This window comes from Ptychodera flava, assembly GCF_041260155.1.
Source record: "Ptychodera flava strain L36383 chromosome 3 unlocalized genomic scaffold, AS_Pfla_20210202 Scaffold_27__1_contigs__length_13241970_pilon, whole genome shotgun sequence".
Taxonomy (NCBI): domain Eukaryota; kingdom Metazoa; phylum Hemichordata; class Enteropneusta; family Ptychoderidae; genus Ptychodera; species Ptychodera flava.
In genome coordinates, this window is record NW_027248281.1 from 4,013,444 (window position 1) to 4,038,909 (window position 25,466).

The 25,466-nt window shown below is 37.8% G+C and overlaps 2 long non-coding RNA genes across 2 annotated transcripts in view; one reads left to right on the top strand and one right to left on the bottom strand.

Moving 5' to 3' along the window:
* Nucleotides 1-25,466, top strand: part of LOC139126332 (uncharacterized) — a 238,889-nt gene that overhangs the window by 184,573 nt on the left and 28,850 nt on the right. The window lies entirely within an intron of this gene.
* LOC139126428 (uncharacterized) lies at nucleotides 1,188-11,967 on the bottom strand. Its single transcript, XR_011550568.1, has 5 exons — nucleotides 11,651-11,967; nucleotides 5,689-5,806; nucleotides 4,425-4,563; nucleotides 2,907-3,032; nucleotides 1,188-1,432 (listed from the first exon to the last, which is right to left on the bottom strand). It is a non-coding gene; the product is annotated as an uncharacterized lncRNA (long non-coding RNA).

Below are 25,466 nucleotides of genomic sequence, written 5' to 3' on the forward strand. Positions count from 1 at the left end.
AAACTTTAGAAGAAATCAGCCGCGTTTTGACAACATCGGTGTTTCTGATGGCCACCGTTGTAATAACGCAACTCATTTTCATAATCGACGCCATTCGCATAACTGATTGGTCCGTTGCTAACGCCATCAACGGTATCAGACGGAGATTAACCACTTTCTATCAGCAAATCCTATTGGTCGATTACCCAACGCTCGTGAAATTCAAAGGGAAAACTTAAAACGCCTTACGATGACGATGGAACAAACGCAAACAGATACCGGTCTTTTATCATGGTAAGTTTACGCATAAATGTTACATTTTTTAGGAGGGAGTGGGAAAGGAGTGAGTTACAGAAGATATATTCTTTTGTGAATATGAAAAATTGCTGACGACTGAAAACTGTGAAAAGGTAAAGTTTGCCATTTGTTGTAAACAAATTGACAATATTAATGATATAATAATAATAAAAACAATAATAACAACAACTATACTAATATTAATAAAAAAAGATGTTGTCACTCAATTATACTTCATTTCCAAGATGTGTGTGGGGATTCAGAGACAATTACTGTCAGTTTTATCAAGTACTAAAATAATCTGGAAATAAATTGTGATAAAGTAATTAGGGACAACACTGCAATGTCTACAGTATTTTTTTTCTGTAGTTGTGCATATAAGGGAGCCATCATTTACACCCTTGAGGGCTGGAGGAGCCGGCGGGGGGGGGGTCACTCAAAAAATTCAAAACCAGAAGGGGGGTGTGAACCAGAAAGGGGGGGGGGTGTGCTCAAAATGAGGAGGGAAAGATGCGTTACTCAATTTTTGATGCAGAAGAAATTCTAACACTTCTCAGATGGCACCATTACAGACATCAAATTCTCAAAATTTTCAATAAGAAAGGGAGACACCTCCCCCCAACTCCTGCTTGCTCTCCCCTTTGGAGTGTTCTAGTTTTTTTGTTTTGTGAGTAAACAATTGAAAACACCTCTCAGATTGCATCAGACTGCACCGTTGCACAAATCAATTCCTTAAAATTTTCTCGGCAAGAAAGGGAACATTCCTCTGACACTTTTGCCTCAGCCTTTAGTTTGTTCTCCACTGTACTTTCAAATTTTGCCCTATCAAATGGTTTCGAATAAACATGTACACAGGACATTTCTAACAATAAAATTTGCTGATAATGAAACCAGTTCTGTACTGTGCACACATATTTTTAAACAGATGTTTCATTCACACAATGGCCATGTATCCAGACTGAATATTGTATAATTACACTGAGAACAAAAGATTATGGTTATATATTTTATTTAATCAGTGAAAACAACAGCAAGCAAAGTCCAATAAAAAAAGGATTCATACAATAAATGAAGTGGAAATAATGTCACAACTGTATGGTTCTTTGCAGGTTGTCACAATCCTTGGCAGTATCCGATGGCTGGGGAGATCTCCTCACTGGAAAAAAAATAACATATGCATATAAGGAAAGTACAGGAAAAACTGTGGCAGTAAACATGATAGGCAGAATAGTACCTACGGTATTTAATGGGGTGAAATTTACAGCCAAAAAAGTCAATGGAAAAGCAGTTCGTGTATACAAAGGACTGGTTTGGATAAAGAGAGATGCAGGCGGTAATGGACAAATACCTTCAGAAATGAGTTTAAAAACTATGACTGACTCGGTGCCAACAGAATTTGCATGGTCACTTCAAGTACAAATGAGCAACATTTGTCAACTTTTCTGGAGACATTTGTAATGGGCACAAAGTGATGAAAGAAGTCACACTTCAACTGGATGGGCATATAAGAGTGGCCGTTTCTGGAAAAGAAATAGACCTAGCAAATTTGGGCCTGTCCAATGAAATAGACATGAACTATAGTTCTATTCATGAAAACTTTAACATCATTGGCAAAATGAGAGCTTGTAGGGGTTTCGATTACAAACCGATTGGTGAAGATTCAGAAGTAAAGAATGCCACTCGAGAGCGATGGAGTAAAATTGGCAGCAGTGAAACACAACACCGCTATAGAAGCCTGTACTGTGCCGGAGCAGTGTCCTACTCCAGTTTGTCATCTATTTGTCGAAAATGCGCGGACATGTCAAGCAGTCGCAAAAGATCACAAGACGCTTTACAGGAGGAACAAGATGAAGAAAATAATCAGTGTTTCATAGAACTGACTGATGAAGATGATAAGGACATGCATAAAATATGGGAAGAGGTGGAAGCTAAATTGTGTAAAGTTTGTGGTGAAAACAGTAAGAAGCTAGCAATTCTTCTTCAGTCACAAGAGGCAGCGTTGAAAGCGAAAAATCCCAGGAAGAGAAGGTGGCATCCCAGGTAAAACTACCCTGTATTGAAGTTGAAGTTTTATGGGAGTGCCCCATTATCATTTTTCCTTGTGTTTGCATGCATTCTGCCTGTACTTTTTTTCATTGAAATGTCAGAATTTCATATTATCAGTGCAGCCTACACTCAGTCTGGTATGTTTGTAATTTTCATCGGGGTTAAAACAAACTCATAAGCCTATGATACTAGTTCACCCTGTGTTGCAATCAAAAATGCTGACAACATACCTGAAAGTAAAAAAGCTGGGGCAATAGAGGTTTGCAATCAACAATTGTATAACTTCTTATATTTGGCGAATATTCTGTTTTATCTTCCCTCTAGCATAATAAGACTGTGTCTGACTAATTGGAGAAGGTGTCCACAATCATACAAGGATTTGAGAGAAAGTGGATTTCTGGCACTCCCATCAGGCAGAATTTTGTCCTACTACAAGAACAGCGTAGAACAAAAACCTGGCTTCAATGATGAAATTCTGCACTGGATGAGGAAAGAAGCATAAAACGAGGGATGACAGATGATGGATGGGAAGGTGGCATCATGTTTGATGAAATGTCCATACAGGTATGTATATTCATACTTACCGCATTTACAACTCGTGTCATCACTTCAGTAATCCACACAACCATTTATTTCTTCAACTTTATCAGTGCATCTGATAATTGCACAACTGACGTTAAATGAAGATTTCTTTCACTTTTCAGGAAGACCTGCAAATCAACAAACGTGGTGGAAAAACACAGTTAGTTGGATTTGTGAACATGGGACAAGAGAGTGAATGTATAAGGTTTTTTATGAACGGAAGTGAACTACTGTAGTTTAGTTAAGTGGACTTATGCTGTTTATGTTTAGTCACCTCACTCCCTAAATCAACTGTACATTTGATTGAGTAACGAATACATCAATTTCATATGCTCATTCTAGGAAAGGAAGAGAAAAAGCTGGCTTCACATGTATTGCAACTGGTCTATTTAGCTGACAATGGGTACAGGTTTCCATTTTGTCACTTTCCGACAACAGAAGCTAATAGTTCTGAGTTATTCAATATATTCTGGAGAGCTGTATCATGTCTACATAAATGGGATTCAAGGTAATTATATTTGCAACTTATATCCAGCCAGAGATTCTGTTTTAAATACCAAGTTCAGCGAAAATCATGATCACTTACTATGCAAAGGAAGATCAACTTTTTTGCTGCTGCCATTATACTCTGTATGTCATACTTGTACAAAATCAAAATGACCAAAAAAATAAAAATAACCTCAGCTAGTTACTGCAGGTAAACTATCAATTTTAAATAGTATAAAAATTATAATTCTTAGCCATAAAAAGTGTACCACAAGATATTATAATATTTTGACAAATGAATTTACCCATACATGCACATGTGTGAATTGAATGAGATATTGTACATTGCCTTTAAATTTGAATTTTGAAATCAGTATCTGTCATGGTTCAAGTTAGCATGGTAAAAATATATGAATTTTAACTTATATGAGCAGGAAATACTACACACCATATGCAATTATGATTGATTAACAATCACTTTTACCTCAGCAATATAAAGAAAACACATGTACTCATTCTCCACCGTCCAATGTAAATTTGGCTAAATTTGCATACATGTAGATGACAATATTGATTACTTGCAGGTTGGTTTGCATGCATGGATGGCTCCAGCAACAACCGGTCTTTCCTGAAGATGCATTTTATGGATGACATGAATAGTGCTAATCCGAGAAGGAACAGTTTAGTACAACAAGTCTATATGGTTACAACCAGAAAGTGTCCTTCATAATGGATCCTTCAGTAAGTTTACATTCATATACAAAATTATAGACTCACATAGCCTCCACAAGGATTATTCAGCAAAATTTAGCTATCACATAAAGAATCCATGAAATTTTGGCAATACTTTACATCGGATCTATGCGTGAATTATTACCGAGTTTCACACATGAGAATGAATAAGTATGAATCAGATAAACTTTCACCCTGGCCATAATTCCAAATATATTTATGCAGTTTAGGTCTCCAGGACTTCAACAAGTGTCTCCTATACTGTCAAACGCCAATGAAAACCACCTTGACAAAGCACTTACCCTACATAATGAATACTAGGGACAAGTTTAAAATACTCTTCTCTCACTTAGCATCTCTTCTTCTCTCACTTAGCATCTCTTCAAGAAAATCAGAAATAATATTCTGAAGAGTGGTTCCCGCCAGTATGACAAGCGTCTTCTGCAATGTAAGGGAAAATACTTATGTTGAGAATACTGGATAGGAGCATACCAGGGGACAGAAATAAAAACACCTGCAGGATCCACTATAAATTGACAGATGCACATCTATTCCCAGACACACAACACAAAATGAGAAATAAATTGGCAGAAGAGGTGCTAAATGAAGACATGCTGACACTTTTCAAGGTACATTACAGTTTTACTTTTTTACTGGATGTATAATAGTCCAGGATAACTTTTCTCTCTTTCTGCCAGGTTTCAATCATATGGTGCTTTACAACATAATTTGTCTTTCAAGAATCTACCATGATAAAACTGCTGGTAACACAGCAAGGCTTCTGTAAGCTTAATGACAATGAACTTTGACCAAAATAATTAAACTATTTGTCTTTTGCCTGCATCCAGTACATTGAGATTTTCCTTACAACACACAAATCAGGTCATTACTTTTTACCTTTACTTTAGTTTTGTGAAATCATATGAGATAAATTATAATTTTATATGAAACTTGTGCTGAATTTTAACCACTTATTCTATACGTCTTTCAAATTTTGAGAGGATGCAAGGAATATACTTTGTTGGGGCTATTATGTCAAAGGTTTTACATTAATTTACAAAAAAGAAGGGAAACACATTTGCCTTTAATTATGCATTCTGTCTGTCTGTGAAGTTGTACAATCATCCTTATATAGTCTATCTTTTTCTTTATCCTAAGGCTTATCAGAATGATCTCCATGATGGGTCTCATCTCGATGCAACAGTTGAACTGCTACAGCATACCAGCAAGTTAATCAAAACATTCCGCGACCGACGGCAAATCATGAGCATGGATGACATACGACTGAAGGACAATGAAGATGCTCTACAATGGTTCCTTAGCTGGGAAAACAGTATCCTACATGATGACACCCAGGACAGTCAGTCAAGAAAGCGGTCTCTCATGAGTGTGGAAACCAGAGATGACTTGGTCTCTCTGCTGATGGGGTTCAATGAACTGTGTAAGAACAAATTCTCTAAGAATGGGGGAAGTATCATGCCAGCCAGGTTGAATACTGACATTGTGGAGAACATATTTTGTCAACAAAGAGCAAAGTTCAATGGGCCTACCACAAACCCTACTTACCTTCAGTACTGTTATACTGTTAATAGTATCATCCTTGGTCAAAACACCACATCGAATAATTCAAATACAGGCAGTACAACATCCCCATATGCCATGTCACTCTCTAAACCAATACACCCTGCAAAGAAAATTAGAGTTTAATAGTTTAATATGAGCAATTCAGGTTCAACTCAGTTACTTAGAGGAATATATATCAGGTTCAACTCAGTTACTTAGTGGAATATATAAGGGTTATTTAGATTTTAACTGAAATCCTCTTCATTAATATTATCTGATGATAAAAACAAACTAAGAAAGAGTTACTGTTAATTGGATTGTAACAGCATGCTGACTGTATTTTGCAGGCATTATCCACCTGGTAGTGCCACACAACATGAAAATCTACTTAATACAATAAATAAGCAAGGGTTTCAAAATTGATATAAGCTGCAACTTCTTTTCATTTCATGGTTTTATAGTAAAATTAAACTATTTCATGTAAATGTACTTTAACTCAGAGATGTACATAATAGTACAATACCCAACTGACACAGCTCTAATTTTAGTTTGGAAACTCAAATATGGCTACCTCCATGCAACTATTAAATAAGTAGTGGAATCTTCAAAGTATGTAAACCTACTGTGTTAATATGGATAACAATGGAAAACCCAACAATATCAAAAGCAGAACAGCAGTTGATACATATTTAACTATCAATTTGTGTCCATGCATCATTTAACAATACACATGACGTCACACAAAAGGCAGAATTTTGTTAAATATTTTTCATACAGTTTTCACATATTAATCAACATTCAGCAAATGACTATAATTGAGTTTGTTGACCGAGAAGATTGTTAGAACTTTGTAATATGTTTGAATAAATAATGTACTGTTTTCATGAACGAATATTTGCATAGAGATTGTAATCTCGCATACAAATGGTTGCATGTATGAAATTTCATTTCATTGCATACCTGAAATTGACATTGTGAAATAAAGTCAATTTCAAATTTTACAAATACTGATTTGAGAAATTGTCTTTGACTGTGTAAAAATTACCAACAGTGTGATGTCATTGCACATGATCAACAGTAACTGTGTCAAAACAAATGACAACATGCAGCAAATATAACATTTTTAGCCAAGTGAGAATGACAGACTTGGGATTAGGTTTCTCACACTCTGTGGTAACACTGATCACAAGCTTGTGTGAGAAATCTTCTCCCGTCCTTGGTGGTGTTGAGAATATATTACTCACAAGTATTACTTCCCTTAGTGCTACCTCATCTTACCCTTGAAATTTAAAAAAATACAATCAGTTATCTTCACACTCTGGGCAAAACCATTCTGTTTCTGGAGCTGAAACAGCTCTCCACTGGGCAACTGTACTTAATCCAGAACATTCTCTGTGGTACCACTGGTTACATTTATCACAACACAGCCAATGCTCGTCTTCATCTCCTGCAGTACCACAACCAAAACAGAGCTCTTCTCCAACAGTTTGACTTTTCTTGGCCTGTTTTTTCCTCTTTGGTCTTGAAGACATGGCAGTTCCTGTTAACTGTAATTCAACAGTTTCTGTTTGTTGTGTACGTTGTTTCCGTTTTTGTCCACCTGCTTTGCTGGTACTGGTTGAAAGTGATGATGTGCCTTCATCAAATACATATGGATTTGCATGTCATTGTTCTCACATATAACTGTGGCCAGTGAATTTGACAACTCCTCCTTAGTTGTCCTGCTTGTGTACTTCACACCATATGCCTGACATAGATGTTTCATATCTTTTTTCATGAGGGTGGTATCAGCAAGAAACATCTTGACATTCACCAAGATTTATTTCAGTCAACAATGTGAGGCACATTTGTTGGATGAAGTATTTTGTTCAATTGATGTCATCTGGAAATCTGTTTTCTTTTTTGTCTTCACTTTTTGTATTGCCTTACGGAATGCCGGAGTCTCCTTTCGGTTCAGTTTCATCAGCAGATCTTTTCTCAGTTGGTTATTTGTTATATGTATGTTCTTTTACACAACTACACCATACATCCTATTTATAGATCAGCTGTCATACAGATATTATTTAGTATCATCTTGCAGTCTTCAACTCTTTCCTTTCCATGCATCAGTGTGGGAGATGAACTCTTCTGGAACAGTTTTGTCCATGACTGAAACAGGCCACTATCAGCCAGCATAACATCTTCTAATTTCTGCAGAGTGGACTCATCTATACCAACCTCTTTTACAAGTTCCTCCTCTAGCACTCTTCTCTCTTCAAGGTGAATGAAAAACTTGAAGGCATCATCTGTTATATGAGTCAGGCTACCTCTTATGTTTGCTTCTGTTGTATTGCTACCAATGTGTCTGGATAATTTGATGACTCTACCATGAGGAAAATGTGTCCTCAAGTTGTTCCAAAGCCTCAACATGTGTATGGTAAAACTGAAGCAACTTTTGTCTTTTGTACATGTGTGTCGTCACCAATTTTTTATACTTGTGTTTAACTTTTGCTATACACATTCCGCCAATATACTGAACTTTGCCTTTTGCTTCTTCTGATATACTGCAATGTGAAGAGGGCCTTTGCATTTGTTTATTATCATCAACAGCATAACTCTCTCTCTTGTGTTTCAGCACAAGAGACTGGATTTCAATGGCAAATCCATAGCAACATTATGTTGGTCTTCTGTGGGAATGCTTCAAACAGCTCACTGCATGCTGCTTTGAACAAAGGCCCACTGACGTACTTTTTGAAGCTGGAGTAGAATGCACGGCTATGACTTCTCTCCACTTTACTTCCTTGCCCAGTTGGTAGAGATTGGTTAAGTAGAGACTGAATTTTGTCCCAAAGTGTGCCAAAGAATTTGTTCAGCTTTACGATGTCATCTCTTAGACCATCTATAATTTTCTGTCTGTGGATTTGCTGTTTTGTGGCAGGCTTTGGCATGGATATTAACTTCAAAACTTCTTCTGCTTGAAGATGTGGAGGAACAGTTTTGCTGACTTCCAAATTATGGATCATCTCATCTATGCATTCCAACTCTCCCTCATCAAAGTCATCAGCCTCAGCCAGAGTAGTCACTGGTGTCTGTACAGATGAATCATCAATTATTCCAGCTTGGTCGACAAAGTCTGTATTGCAGCATGATGCATCCAAGGTACACCAATTATTTCTGTGCTCGCAAAGTAAAAGTCTTTAACTATCTTCGGTACTGGAACACATACTGAAGGTTTGAAGTTTAGCATGCGAAGTCCATTAACATGTGTTGCCCTGCTTACTGCCACGGCCAATTGACCAGGGTGGTTTAAATGTGTACAATCCACTTCAACAGCTTCCAAAGTCAAATCTTGGGCTTTATGTACTGTCATATCATAGGCAAGCCTTATGGGTATCTGCAGTCGTTGAGCAAGAAGGGTGTTACTACTTGGATCATACTTAGTAAACATCATACGCTTTATCTGTACTGTTTTACCGATATTGGGAAAGAACACTGACACATGGTCGATACCCATTTCCTGTACACTTCCAGTTAGACCATTTACCAAGTCGCTTGATATGTTTCTAGCCAAAATAAACTCTAGCTCCTTTCCTCAACGTCAACAGTGTGGTGCTGCAAACTTGTTTAGCAGTATTTTGTCCCCCTTTTCTTCTGATATGTATTCTGTTTGTTCGCCTTGCAATGCCATGAGATTCATGGCATTGTATAGGTCAACTTCATAATTTTGTCCAAAGAGATGTACTGGTTGAATATCTGTTGTAATTTGCCGGTCTAATCTTGTGAATAATTCTTTAGTGTCAGCAGAGAGAGGCCCATTTGTGCACTCTTTGATGGCCTTTACAAGATTTGGATATCTTTGTCGAATGACTTCAGACAGAATGATGGTATGAGGGAAGCAGATATGCCATATGTTGCTCTGAAAGGCATAGTGCCCTGCATCGCCTGTCCACTGATCAGGTCCTGGTGGGTAATTGATTAAAATCTCCCACGGAAATGACCTGCATACCTCCAAATACCTTGGCGTTATTGCTGTTCCTAACATTTCTCAGGATATACTCAAGGTCACTGAAAGTCTTGCTGCTCAGCATTGAAATCTCATCGATTATGAGTACATCTGCCTGTTCAATTCTGTTTTGACAGCTTCATATTTTTCATCTGTTGTTATCAGAGAAACCACTTGTTGCTTGGTATGTGTACTCATACCAATGCCTGCCAATGAGTGTACGGTCATGCCGCCTTGCGAAGCATACTGAAGACTGCTCAGCCCAGTTGTTCCTGTTACAGCTACTACTTTTTGGGGTTTTTTTGCAGGCGCTTTACCATTTCTCTCACCACATGAGTCTTGCCAGTGCCAGCATGACCAGTAAGCAGAAAATTGTGGCCTGCTAAGGCTAAATCAACTGCTGCCTGTTGTTGTGCATTCATCTTGACAGTTTTAGCTTGTGACAAAAATTATTTGAACAAGAACTTTGCAAAAACAGGAAAACATAACAATATGTCTTATCCATAACACCTGTGAGAATGTTGTTTTAGCAATGTTATACCAAGGAATATGTTTGACAAACAGATGCTTTTTCTTGAAATTATTGAACATGTAAGAGTTTACATTTTGATGAATAAAATATTCCTTGGTACCACCAGTGCAACTGCAGTGATACAGGTATCCATCACACAACAAAAAATGTCAACTCTATCAAGATTTACGATAAGGCAAATAGAAATGGCCTGAGATCCACAAATAATAAACTGTTTTGGTTGATGAACACAAATCCATTTTAACAGTATTACTGTACTTAAAAGTTACAAATTAAAGTTTTACTCCACTTGTAATTATAAAAATAATTGTCAGAGAGTTTTTCTTGTTACTGATAAATACCTGGCTTGTACAGTTCCATCAACTATGATAAAAGCAGCTGTGTGTACCATATAACTGGTGAGTATTGTCAGTAATGTTTAAACTGATATATTAAACCCTTCATTCCAGTAATTTGATGTATGGAGGATTATCTTTCATAGAGTATCAGAAATAATCTGTTATACTTTCAGCTAATTTTTCCTTTTTTTGAGAAATTAGTATTTATAAACTTTCCCGCAATGGTCGTCGAGTGGGTGGATGGGTTTAAAGGCCTTTTCGTTGATTCAAGTGCAGTACAATAGAGGTAAACAAAAAATCCTTTTTTGAATGTTGAAACAAAAGATTTCACCCATTGTAGATCAAAACAGCTACTTTTATTTGATGAAATATGTAAACATATTTCTTATAGTTAACAAATGATTTTAAAAACTTCTTTAAAAGTGATATAACAATGGAATTTTTAAAATGGTATTAACATACAGAAGTATCAAAACTAAAACTCCAACAAGGTTAGTGTAAAAAACTGCATGTGTATAACAAAATTTAATAAATTATCAATTGTAACTTTAAGCATAAAATACTGAACTTCACGCATAAATCATGTGATGAAATTACTAACATCACTGAAAACATGCATGCATAGTATCAGGCCAATTACATGAATGTGTACTTCCAATAACATGGCTTACAAGCACAGAGTATTTTGTGAAGGGACCATGGTATACTTGAGTGAGATTTATTATTCTTTATTATAGTTTGTGATATTTCCTTTAAAAATGACAAGTACCATCACTGAAATGCGTCACACTCTCTATAAATATAGCTTCACATTTAGGTCCATTGTTACAAATTTACTGTGAGCCATGGGGGAAAACACGATTTTTCCAGGCCGCGTTGTACCATGCTACTGTTTGTTATTATTTGCCATTGTGTAACAAACACAACGTGGTCAAACTGCGCCAAAACAACGTAGGCAGTTTTCACGAGGCAAGGATAAAAATGACATGGAAGATTTATCTGAATAACATTAGGTACATGCTAAAAAGTCAAAATTAAGTTTGAAGGTAAAAAAATGCCTTCCTGAGGGTGAATTTATGATGATTTTACGATGAGATCGACATGCAGACTCACCTTCAACGTTCACAGCTGTTCTGCATACATTATAACCATTCCTAGCTCTGCGCCAATCACGTGCTGCGTTACATGCGGACGGCATCGATTATGATAATGAGTTGCGTTATTACAACGGTGGCCATCAGAAACACCGATGTTGTCAAAACGCGGCTGATTTCTTCTAAAGTTTTCATTTTATCGTGACATGAGTGTGATTTTTGGACAGCAGCGATCCTTCCGCATCTAACGAGGTAACTCAATGTAGGATTTGTGTTTATTTTTCGACTAGAACGGGCAGTTTTCTTTGCAGGCCGGATAATTCTGTTTCTTACCTTGGTGATACGGCTACGGAAGAGAACGTCGAAACGTAGAATAAACTACACTTATAGAAATACCCAGAAAAACAGCACGCCTCTGACTAGACCCACCACGGAATGATGCATTTACGTTAGAACGTCCATGCCATACAAGTTTAAAGTTTTTTGTCCCTTCAGTGTAAATTACGAGATTGCTGGACATGTGAAAACTATTGATCTTGTGGTAGTGTGCACCGTGCAGGTCGAGGCCCCACCCGCCGGCTGCTGCGTAGGTTATGCTGCAGTGCTGCTTCAATCGTAAAATCGTGGATAAATTGTTCCAAAATTTAGATGATGTTGTTGAACGATGTCAAAGTTTGGCTGACATCTTGAGGTGGACATGTAATGCTTTTTGCCTTCGTGTAAGCAAATGGCAGTGATTTACGCGGGTGTCGACGCCCATAAAGTCATTGAGAAATCGGGCCGGTTTAACTTTTAAGTAGGGGGGTGTTTTTCTAGTGGTTGGAAAGGCGAGGCTAAAGTTGTGTTATATGCACTAGGGTGTAGTACTTTGAAAGTGCATGGAATATAGATGTTAAACGTCCACCTAAATTATGGTCTGATGAGTCTGTGTGTGGAGAATGACTATTGCAAAATGATTTCGTTTGTTTGATGGAAAGGAAAGGTGCTGGTTTTACGGATGGTCCCGAGGAAGCTACAGGGAATACTTTCGTCATTATATCACCAATGTCTTGTTCTTTGTGATGCCCCATCTTTCTAAAATTGAATGCAGAGGCTACAAGTTACCCATTGCAACCTGTTTGGTGTTTTCTTTCAAAACAGAGACATCTTTAGCAAAACTATGACATTCCATCAGAGCATAAACATTACCAGAAACATGAAAGAAACATACAAGAACTTGAGGACAAAAGACTGCTACTGTATTTTTTTTATAGCGTACCCATTCCTCAAATTGTCCAGATGTAAGTAATTTGATGAGGCTTTCAAGGTGCTGTGCAGTGGTATTGACATGTGGACACTTTGAATACACAAGAAAGAAATCTATAACTAATAATAGAAAAGCAAACGTTAGAACATGGCTGTTTATTTTGATCCATTTGTCATGAAATGCATACAGAGATCATAGAGTGTGTCACACTCTGACAGGAGTATTCATGTTGTTTGAGAAAAATTGTCCAATAAAGGCAAAAAGATTTTGTGTTTGCAACTTATAGTCAATATGACGTATTAATAACAATATTTTAATTTTTTATCGAGGTATCACAAAACAACGTTGTGATCAATGTAGTCCAGCTGTTATGAGTAAGCATGTGTACTTGACTGGGCTGATCGAGTTCCGCAAAAAATCGATTCGCTGTCATGATAAAGCTAAAGTGACGTATTTCATAAATATATCCATTCAATATCCTAAGAAAATCAAGGCTATCAAGGACAGGAAGAAAGTTTGTATCCCTGCCACTAAATGCACTGAGGAGAAACAGCGTCATCATTGACGCTATTTTTTTACTCTTTGTCTCTACTATGGATCAGGCAGACGCCGCCCACCCCCGGCATAATAAAGTATACAAATATGTAATTTGCTGAAATAAAAATATTAAAGTTCTTTGACTGTTGTCATTGTATCACCACTTTATGTAGCAAGTGTAATTACCTTTGGCCAAGTCCTTCAGGCCATATATGCCGAATTGTGAAAGCTCATTAGATATGCAAATTATACATTTAATTTATAGCTGACCTGAAAATATGAAATGACTTTCGATATTGTTTTAACCTGGTATAATCATCAATGTACATAGCATGTTTTGCCAACTTTGATCAAGTATATCCCAGTATATATCCGTAATTAGAAAAGATAATTGAATATGCAAATTAGGAATTGGCTGAAGAAAAAATGCTTAATAACTTCCAATAATGTTGTTTCATAGTATCTTTAATGTATATATCAAGGTTCATCAACTTTGGTCCGGTCAATTCAGATATATATCCCTAATTAGCAAAGTCCATTAAATATGTAAATAAGGAAAAGGCTGAAGTGAAAATTGTTAATGACTTTCATTATGTTGCATCATAGTATCTTCAGTATATGTAGGAAGTTTTTTCAACTTTCACTGGACAAAATGCTTGATATGCGCTTAGCATATTTATGTATATTTATGTATATGGAACACAATATTTATTGCATACGTAATGTATATCTTTGTATATTGAACATTATTATACATCTACCATCGAGAACAATAGAATTTTGCGTGCGCTAAAAAAGCCGTACGGAACGCCCGTTCCGTAACACGAACGGTTTCCAGGCGCCCCATCCCCTGCGGCTGTATCCGCGCGTTCACTGTTGAACGGTTTCAAGGGACCCATTGGATGAGTGCCAGAAAATGTCTCGCGCGCGCTCTATACGTATGTACGTGTGTTGTGCACACACTCCAAAACTTGCAGAAGCGCGTCCGAGATGGTGTTCCACACTGGCGCGATAAAATCGGAAGAAAAATTGTCGACATTGCATGAAAATGGTCATTACTCTGACAATTTGATGCCCCAGTCACGAATATAAGATGTATAAAAATAAGGTTATCACGAAAATACCGCAAAGGATGTACTCGGACATTGGCGCCGCGCACCGCCTCCGCTTCGCGTCGGGCGATACGCTACGCTAATGTCCTCGTGTGTCATTTGCGGTATTTTCGTAATAGCCTCATATTCCAATACATTGATATGCGTAGTGTATTTCAATGCAGATCATGAGTATGCGTAATGCAGATCTTTGCACACTAAGTGTACACTGTAGTTTTGCATTTGAGTAATATATGTACGTGTATACTTACGTATATGACACATGTAGAGAATCAGTGTATTTGTGTATATTGTTGTATATCAAGCATTTTGCCCAGTGTTTGGTCAAGTCAATTAAGATATATATACCTAATTAGGAAAGTTCATTGAATATGCAAATTACGATTTGGCTGAAGAGAAAATGCTCAATGGCTTTCAATAATATTGTATTATAGTGTCCTTAATGTACATAGCAAGTTTCATCAAATTTATGATTAAGTCAGTTCAGATATATATCCCTAATTATGAAAATTCATTTAATATGCAAATTAGGAAATGGCTGAAGTTAAAATGTCTTTTGACTTTCAATAATGTTATATGAAAGTATCTTTCATGTATATAGCAAGTTTCAGCAACTACAATGAAGTTAATTCAGATATATACATGACAACTTTTCCCAACACAAACTTAGACGGGGTAGCTGTGACAGATCTGGCTTGAAATTGGTCATAGCCACCCCGTCTATTAAAATTCATGAGTTTACTTTTCTTGTTTACGTACATACTTATATCAGATGGAAATCAGAGGATTTGCGATTACATCAGGTTGACAACCCCCCACACAAGAGCAATGAATGTAAAAAGTGTGAAAGAGGTTCCCACCTAACTATCCAAAATGTTTTTGTGTCGAGTTTTTGTTTGATTCGTTTCAAAAATGCGTTCCTACATTCTTATCCGATTGTTTGTGTTACCAAAAATGTTTGTTTCGCCTCGGATATTTGTAGGGAAGTTGGATAAGTGTGTACGGTAATGTTTTGTTTGTGTGGGGAAAGCTTATGGCGAGACGCAGCCCACCTATTGTGTTACAGAGTTGATAGAGTGGCCCTTTGACGCTTGCGTTTCGAAACCCGAGTGTGGTTTTTCATCAGTCGCAGTGTAGATTCTTTCTTTAGTTTGTGTTTGTGAAAAATTGTTTTAATGCATTTTAGTGGTCTTGCTCTTCGAGTAGCGAGGCAAGTATATTAATGTTAAGGTCTCGTTGTGAGTCCGTTTGGTGGTTCAGTTTGTTTGTTCTATGTTTCATTACTTCAGTAAATTTTGTTTTGAGTAATGTGTCTTTTAGAATTTTGCCGAGGTTTGTGAATTTTTAGGCAATAAGTACCACTGCGGGGTACGGATTTTATGTTTTCTGGATCAAGATACTTACAAGTATCATGATCGATGTGTTTGTTCTCGTACATTTTGTTTAATAGTTCGTGTACTTTGTTTACTGTTTGTTCTGTGTCGTCACTGGCTAGTTGTGTATAATACTTAGTGTTGCGTAATTGCCTTTCGCATTCGTGTACGTAATCTTTTGTGTTGACAAAGACAAAACCCGACCCTTGTCGAAGGGTTTTTATGGTAATTTGTCTACTGTTTGCAAGCTGGTTTATCGCGATTCTTTGGGCACACGACATGTTTTGTTTCCTTGTTTGAAAGGGTATCTCTAGAAGTGCGAGTTTAGCAGCTTCAGATAGCTTTCAGGTTTTTGCATTTTTTGCTGTTCGTGGAGTCCAATTTGACTTTTCTTTGAATTGGTGTTGTTGCGATTGTTCGTGTCTCATGATGTCTCCGGTGTTTGGCTTAATTGCTAATGAAACTTTTAATGTTAATTGTTTTCCAAGTCAACTATCCAAGCATTTTAAGAGGGGTGATCAAAAAGGCCAGAACAGCCAATTTTGACCAACCAGATTCAAGGTGTTTAAAGTGTGCGATAGATGTGTTTACGACATAAACATTACTAACAGTAGGATTAAGATATGTATGAATAATCCAAACTGCCCAGTTTCTGTGTAAGAAAAGTTGGAATGTATCCCTAATTAGGAAAGTTAATATAATATGCAAATTCGGAATTGGCTGCAGTAAAAATGCTTAATGACTTTCAAGGATGTTGTATCATAGTACTTCAATACATGTAGCAAGTTTCATCAACTTTAGTTCAGTCAATTCAAATATATACCCCTTATTAGTAAAGTTTATTAAATATGCAAATTAGGAATTGGGTGAAGTTAAAATGCTTCAGTGATGACTTTCAAGAATGTTAAATTATAGTATCTTCAATATACATACCAAGTTTTGTCAATTTTGATCACGTCAAATCTGATATATATTCATAATAAGGAAAGCAGCTATCATTCATGTCACCCTTTAATGGTTCCCACTGCTGATATATTTGGTGTGATCAACATTTGTAACAAATCTCGTCAAGTGTGTGCAGTCGTTTTTATTGTATATCCGTTTTTTCTCAAATCAGTAATTATGCAAATGAGCAAACTGTATTCAAGCCACATCCACCAAAACTAATCAGTTCTGACATTTGGTAACTGAATCTATGTATCAGATTTGATTCTGATCTGATCAGCCGTTTTTGAGATATCGGACCAACAGACAGACAGACACACGGACACACAGACAGACAGACAGACATCGCTGCGACATATGCTCACGTGTGTGAACACGTGAGCAAAAAACAGCAATGTGCAAAAACTGGGAACACATAGAAAAGGACTAAACCCATGGAAACTATTCCCACAATAATGGATCATCGCATACAAAAGAAATCCAAACATACGCGATGCACTGATAAAGACCATAAGTCTATGCCATTAGGAAAAAGGCCGCAAACAAAATACACAAAACGATCAAAACACGATATTCTAGCTTCCCTTCTAAAAGAACAAGGGATCATTTACATAATTTGACACACATATAATAATATGAAGAGGTATCTCTTTAGACAACTGAAGAAGAGACCGAACGAGCTTCTAAACGTAGGGTCAAGGGGTCACCGTTGTGTCAGACATACTCGACCACGCCAACGTCTCGCTATGGCTATTGTTAAATTAACAATCTATTTGTTAATCTTCACACTAACAGACAAACGCGATATAGCGATACAAAAAACATCAAAGCAAATAGGAGACAAGATGGGCGATGTGTGAAGCCACTTTCTCTTTAATACGGTACGATACGATTCACCAGTGAGTTTGAACATCTTTGCACGATATGAGTTGCAACCCGGCCACCAGTGCATAGCTAAGAACTCGTTCGTGTGTTTCAAAAATCTCACTTGTATAAATTTTCCAAGATATGAATGGGACCCCGTCACCTATGTGTCTGAAGTCACTTGTGTCGTTGAAAACCTCACTTGTATGTGTTGCTGTGTAAACGTATGCGCATTCAATCTCAGCGATATGTGTATGTTTTATGTTTGAATTGTTTGCCTTTCGTCTCACTTGTGTAGCGAAGGTCATATGTGTGTTGTGAAACTGAACTCACTCGTGTGTTTGAGAAATCTCAACCGTACACACCACTGTAACAACGCATGTAAGGTGCATCTCCGTGATATGTATCTTCGCAAACGTTGACAGTCAGCAGTATTTATGGGAATGTGTTTGTGTACAGTATACGTTTGTGCGATTTATGTTGGTATGTATCTTGACCTTTCACCGATGTCTTCTGAATGTCCTCAGTGTACTAAATGTATATGTGCTCGTGAATTCTCACATATACCATGTGGACTTTACCGCTTGTATAATATGTATTCCCGTACGTATTGTCATGTAGGTCATTTACCCCACACTCATCATGACCTGAGTTCAATTAGTCTAGAACATTCTCAAGGTCACTGCCCTTAATGACCTCACAACCTTGAATTCAATTAGTCATGTTTGGAATGTTCTGGAAAGTTGATTAGTTGTGTAAGAGAGATAATTTTAGAACAGTAATTAGAATGTCAATAAAAGTTCTAGATTGTTCTTATATGCCTTTATAAAAGGGACGTGCACAGCTTCCAGTCAGACTTTTGGGATCGTGTCTCTTGTGTGTTACTAAACTCCAGCAGTAGTCATTCTCAAGACTTTTCAAGACCTTCTCTGCCAACGCTGGATTTATACTGTGGACTTTGTGCAACTTCAAGCCTGCAAGCCAAAGGACTGTTCATTCATCCGACTGACTGTTACAACTCTGAGACTGGAGCTCTGCCGTCCCAGCTGAGATAAGTAGTCTGTACACTTTTAAAGCTTGTACTCTATCCCTGACTTAGCAATTAGTTTTATTTTCGTAATAAATTTTGTTTAAACGTTAACTGCTGAGTTCACCCTTTTGTTCGTTTTCTCTGCACGTAACAAATTGGGGGCTCGTCCGGGAGACGAATATTTTGAGCCGTTTGACAACATTTTGCCTACCTTTCAAAACTACTTTACACTGTGAACTCAGCGAAATTCAATCATGGCGGAATTTAAACCAGACGAATTTATGGATGACCTTGATCAGGACGCATTTGATTCCCTCAAAAAAGACAACCTCATTGCACTGGCCAATTTCCTTAAAGTAGATGTCAAAAGATCTATGCGCAAGCGGGAAATACAGTACCACATTGCAAAACATTTAGTTAATTTAGGCAATTTGAGGAATCCACCTTGAAAGATTATGAGCCCGAGTCTACCTTTGAACTAAGAAAATTAGAATTAGAAATGCAGACAAATTTGGAGATCAAGAAACTAGAATTACAAATGGAAAAAGAGAGACAGGCATTAGAAAAGAAAAAATACAAATGCAATTACAAATGGAAGAAAGACAGAGAGAGAAAGATAGGCAGGAAAGATTAGAAATGGAAGAAAGACAGAAAGAGAGGGAATTGGAAATGAAAGAAAAGAATTGCAAATGGAAGAAAGACAAAGGGAGAAAGAAAGAGAGGAAAAGAAAAAGAAAGAGAATTAGCAGAACACCGACTGCAGTTAGAAATGAGACGTTTAGAGCTTAGAAAGTCAGGAAAATTCTTCCCTTCAGACAGTTTTGACATCACTAAGCATTTCAGGTTAGTTCCCCCTTTCCAAGAAAAGGATGTTGATAAATATTTCCTTCATTTTGAGAAAATTGCTCAGAGTCTGAATTGGCCTAAGGAGTCCTGGTCTATGCTTTTGCAGAGTGCTTTGGTGGGTAAAGCCAGAGAAATTTACATTCAGTTGTCAGTAGAGCAGGCTTCAAATTATGATTCTGTGAAGGAATTAATTCTCAAGGGCTATGAGTTGGTGCCTGAAGCTTACCGTCAGAAATTTAGGGATTGTGAGAAGGTGAAGGATCAAACTTATGTTGAATTTGCTCTTACAAAAGAACAACTGTTTGACCGTTGGTGCTCTTCTGAAAAGGTCAGTCAGAATTATGACAAATTACGACAGCTTGTTTTGATTGAGGAATTTAAAAGGTGCATCCGGAGTGACATCAAGACGTTTATCAATGAACAAAAGGCAGATACATTGAGGTTGCTGCACGTTTGGCCGATGATTATTCATTGACCCACAAATCTTCATTTCTCAGCAAACCATCCCAGTCCTTTTCATACAGAAACAATGCAGGTAAATTTAACTCCTCCTTTTCATCCAAGAATTTCTCAAAGGAGAGTAGGAAATCAAATGACAGCAGTTCACACAGTTCAAGTAACACTCCCACATCATCAGATCCCAAGTCTCAATCTCCTTCTGACAAACAGTTTGGTACACTTTCTTGTAATTATTGTAAGAAAGACGGCCATTTAATGTCAGATTGTTTCAAATTGAAAAGAAAACGTGAAGGTCAAAGTGGTCAAAGTGGATCTAAGCCCACCGGCTTTATTTCTTCATCAACTCGATTAGAGTCTAATAATGTGTGCAACACATTTTCTGAGGTTAAACCCCTCTCATCCCCAATTAATGAGGTCAAGGTCAATTCTTCTCAAGATAGCATTATGGGTATTTTCGAACCATTTATTCATAATGGTTTTATATCACTTTCTAGTGATTTCTCTTCCGCTACCCCTGTCAAATTTTAAGAGATACCGGGGCTTCCCAGTCTCTTTTGTTGGCAGATACCCTGCCGTTTTCTGAAAAGTCTTTTCAGGTTCTAAAGTTCTTATTAAGGGGTAGATTGTAATGACTACATTCCTGTTCCTCTCCATAATGTCTATTTGTCTTCGGACTTTGTTTCTGGACCTGTGACTTTAGGTATTAGGCCTTTTTTGCCTTTGAAGGGATTCACCTTCTTCTTGGAAACGACCTTGCTGGGGACAAGGTCATTACTAATCCACTTGTGACTGATAATCCTAGTTTAGATCAGGATCCAGAGCCAATTGAACAAGAGATACCCGATTTATTTCCTTCATGTGCCATTACTCGAGCCATGTCAAAGAAAACTTCCGAGAATCAAAATACTCTCAAAAATAATGTCACAGATGTTGACTTAAATGACACCTTTCTCAGTCAGGTGTTTGACACGGATCATTCCGTTATCCCTCGTGGATTTGAAACTTCCAGTAAAACTTCTGCTGACCAAAGTCAGACATTTTCTAGATCAAATCTCATTGCAGAACAACACAAAGACCCAGATATTTTGTGCTTGTTTGACAGGGTAGATGATGAAGATAAAACTTCAGATAGCTCTGTTTCCTATTATACAAAATCTGGTATTCTCATGCGTAAATGGAGACCTCCAGACGTTTTGGTTGATGACGATTGGGCAATAAAACATCAAATTGTGGTTCCAAAGCCCTACCGTGCTGAAATATTGCGCCTGGCCCATGAAACCCCCTGGGCTGGTCACTTAGGAGTCAGGAAAACTTATCATAAATTCTCAGTCACTTTTATTGGCCTAATCTCAGGCAGGATGTAGCACATTTCTGTAAAACTTGTCACACATGTCAAATGGTAGGAAAGCCGAATCAGACCATTCCAAAGGCCCCTTTACAACCAATTCCTGCATTTCAAGAACCATTTAGTAGGATTCTAATAGACTGTGTTGGGCCCCTACCAAAAACAAATCAGGAATGAGTACATGTTGACAATTATGTGTACATCAACGCGGTTCCCAGAAGCCATACCACTGAGAAATATAAAGACAAAGACTATAGTGAAAGCTTTAGTCAAATTTTTCACTTTATTTGGCCTCCCTAAATGTGTCCAGTCCGATCAAGGCTCCAACTTTATGTCTGGTATTTTTCAACAAGTAAAGGATCAGCTAGGCATTAAACAGTATAGGTCATCCGCCTATCATCCAGAAAGTCAGGGTGCCCTTGAGCGATTTCATCAAACTTTGAAAAACATGATTAGGACCTACTGTTGTTACGTGCAGAGAAAACGAACAAAAGGGTGAACTCAGCAGTTTCCGTTTAAACAGAATTTATTACGAAAACAAAACTAATTGCTAAGTCAGGGACAGAGTACAAGCTTTAAAAGTGTACAGACTACTTATCTCAGCTGGGACGGCAAAGCTCCAGTCTCAGAGTTGTAACAGTCAGTCGGATGAATGAACAGTCCTTTGGCTTGCAGGCTTGAAGCTGCACAAAGTCCACAGTATAAATCCAGCGTTGACAGTGAAGGTCTTGAAAGTCTTGAGAATGACTACTGCTGGAGTTTTAGTAACACACAAGAGACACGATCCCAAAAGTCTGACTGGAAGCTGTGCACGTCCCTTTTATAAAGGCATATAAGAACAATCTAGAACTTTTATTGACATGCTAATTACTGTTCTAAAATTATCTCCCTTACACAACTAATCAACTTTCCAGAACATTCAAACATGACTAATTGAATTCAAGGTTGTTAGGTCATCAAGGGCAGTGACCTTGAGAATGTTCTAGACTAATTGAACTCAGGTCATGAGTGTGGGGGAAATGACCTACATAACACACCCCCTCTTCAAAAAAAGAAAATTTTTCAAAGAAAAATCTTTCTTTTAGAAATGTAATCTTGAAAAGGATTTAAGTACTCAAATTTTGTTGTACTCTAAAGTAAAATTTCTTGAAAGTGAACAACAATAAACTCTAAATACGAGAGAGACAGTCTGCAATTAAATTGTCTCTGCCTTTGATATGTCTAATGTCAAGATTAAACTCCTGTAACATTAAACTCCATCTTAGCAATCTCTGATTTTTGCCTTTAAATTTCTGCAGAAAACAAGAGGGTTGTGATCAATATAAACCACTATTGGCTGATTTGAAGAAGTAACATAAACTTCAAAATGCTGTAAAGCTAATATCAAAGATAAACACTCTTTTTCAATTGTAGAGTAGTTTCTCTGAGATTTGTTAAATTTGCGTGAAAAATAGCAAACAGGATGATCTATACCATGACTATCCTCTTGCAATAAAACAGCACCAGCAGCCGTATCACTAGCATCTACAGCTAATTTGAATGGCAAAGTGAAATCTGGTGCAGACAACACTGGGGCACTTTGCAGTATGGCTTTAAGTGTATCAAATGCCTGTTGGCATTGCTCTGACCAAACAAACTTTACTTTCTTTTTAAGTAAGTTAGTCAAAGGCTCAGTAATTGTGGAGAAATTTGGACAGAATTTTCTGTAGTAACCAGCCATACCGAGAAAGCGCATCAGTTGTCGTTTGCAGTTTGGTATGGGAAAACTTGAAATGGCACTGATTTTGGCATCAACAGGTTTTACCTCACCCTGTCCTACAGTATGTCCGAGGTAAATTACCCTAGCCCAACCAAACTCAGATTTGGCAAGGTTGACAGTCAACATTGCTTTGCTCAGTCTCTCAAAGAACTTCCGCATGAGCTTGATGTGTTCCTCCCAGGTGTCACTATACAGGACTACGTCGTCAACGTAAGCTGCACACCCGTCTAGCCCGGATATGACGTCGTTGATCATCCGTTGGAACGTTGCCGGAGAGTTCTTCATTCCGAATGGCATCACCTTGTACTGGAACAATCCGTCTGGTGTAACAAAGGCGGATATTTCACGAGCACGATCCGTCAGAGGGACTTGCCAAAATCCCTTCAGTAGGTCAAATTTCGTCACATACTTGGCTTTTCCCACTCGGTCGATGCAGTCATCAATCCTCGGGATTGGGAAAGTGTCTGTCTTTGTTAAAGTGTTGACCTTCCTAAAGTCCGTGCACATACGATAACTGTGGTCTGATTTGGGAACAAGTATGCACGGCGAACTCCAGTTACTTTTACTGGGTTCAATAAAGTCATTGTCCAGCAGGTATTTGACTTCTTCCTGGAGATATTTCGCTTTTGTTGGATTCAGTCTGTATGGATGTTGTTTTACAGGCTTACTGTCCCCAACATCAACGTCGTGATAGATAACGTTTGTCCTCGTTGGAACATCTTGAAACAGGTGTTTATATTCATGGAGCAGTTCTTTCACCTGTTGTTGTTGTTCTGGCTGGAGGTGTGCCAACTTTGTAGACTCCAGCTTCTCCAGGATTTCTGAGTTCTGAAGCTTGACCGAGCCCAGCTTTGAGTTTAGAGTATTTTCACTCAAGTCAGTTTCAGTATCACTATCTTCATAATGGTTTGAACTGACTGCACTGACAGGCTGAGTTATAGTAGGATTATCCCTATCAAAATATGGCTTAAGCATATTTATGTGACATAGCTGTTTTTGTTTTCGCCTGTCAGGTGTTATTATGATGTAATTTAAATCACTCAATTTCTTATCAATTAGGTATGGCCCAAAGTAACGAGCATGGAGTGGTTTGCCAGGAATTGGAAGTAGAACAAGAACTTTTTGACCCGGTTCAAACTTCCGTTTTGAGGTGCTTTTATCAATTTGTTTTCATTGACTGCTGAGATGACTCAAGATTTTCTCTGGCTAATTCACATGCTTTAGAGAGTTTCGTACGAAAATCTGACACATATTGCAAAATATTCAGACAATCATCATCGTCTGATAGGAATTTCTCTTTAACGAGCTTAAGTGGGCCACGGACTGTATGTCCAAATACAAGCTCAAATGGGCTAAAACCAAGAGACTCCTGAATTGACTCTCTAACAGCAAAGAGCAAAAAATGAATTCCTTCATCCCACTGCTTCTCTGTGTCAAAACAGTAGGTCCTAATCATGTTTTTCAAAGTTTGATGAAATCGCTCAAGAGCACCCTGACTTTCTGGATGATAGGCGGATGACCTATACTGTTTAATGCCTAGCTGATCCATTACTTGTTGAAAAATTCCAGACATAAAGTTGGAGCCTTGATCGGACTGGACACATTTAGGGAGGCCAAATAAAGTGAAAAATTTGACTAAAGCTCTCACTATAGTCTTTGTCTTTATATTTCTCAGTGGTATGGCTTCGGGGAACCGAGTTGATGTACACATTATTGTCAGCATGTACTCATTTCCTGATCTTGTTTTTGGTAGGGGCCCAACACAGTCTATTAGAATCCTACTAAATGGTTCTTGAAATGCAGGAATTGGCTGTAAAGGGGCCTTTGGAATGGTCTGATTTGGCTTTCCTACCATTTGACACGTGTGTACAAGTTTTACAGAAATGTGCTACATCCTGCCTGAGATTAGGCCAATAAAAGTGACTGAGAATTTTGTGATAAGTTTTCCTGACCCCTAAGTGACCAGCCCAGGGGGTTTCATGGGCCAGGCGCAATATTTCAGCACGGTAGGGCTTTGGAATCACAATTTGATGTTTTATAGCCCAATCGTCATCAACCAAAACGTCTGGAGGTCTCCATTTACGCATGAGAATACCAGATTTTGTATAATAGGAAACAGAGCTATCTGAAGTTTTACCTTCATCATCTACCCTGTCAAACAAAGACAAAATATCTGGGTCTTTGTGTTGTTCTGCAATGAGATTTGATCTAGAAAATGTCTGACTTTGGTCCGCAGAAGTTTTACTGGAAGTTTCAAATCCACGAGGGATAACGGAATGATCCGTGTCAAACACCTGACTGAGAAAGGTGTCATTTAAG